The sequence below is a fragment of the Chaetura pelagica genome, unplaced genomic scaffold (genome assembly GCF_000747805.2).
Source record: "Chaetura pelagica isolate M959 unplaced genomic scaffold, ChaPel_1.0 scaffold48, whole genome shotgun sequence".
Lineage (NCBI taxonomy): Eukaryota > Metazoa > Chordata > Aves > Apodiformes > Apodidae > Chaetura > Chaetura pelagica.
In genome coordinates, this window is record NW_009954241.1 from 2,420,046 (window position 1) to 2,420,412 (window position 367).

Genomic DNA, 367 nt, shown 5'->3' on the forward strand with positions numbered 1-367 from the left:
AGGAGGCCGCCCCTGATGCGGGCGGGGGCTGTTGTGGCACGGTTCCTGATGCGGGGGCACGGGATGCGCGGGCGGATTCCCAGCCCCTGCACCAGCAAATGCGGTATTAAACAGTAGAAACGGTACTGATTGGAAAAAGGATGGAAATACAGGGCACCCGGCTCATGACTAGTTCCAAATTGCTAACTACCTAAGAATTACTAAAACACCCCATCCCTGCTAACAGAAGAGCTTTCGCCGGTGAAATCTTAACATTCTGAGAGGGGCGGAGGAGCAGCAGGCACAGAACCCCGGCTCTGGAGTTAGAGGCGGCCCCGCCTTGCCAGGTGGCTGTGGAAAAACCTGCTCCTGGCTTCCCAAACTTCCT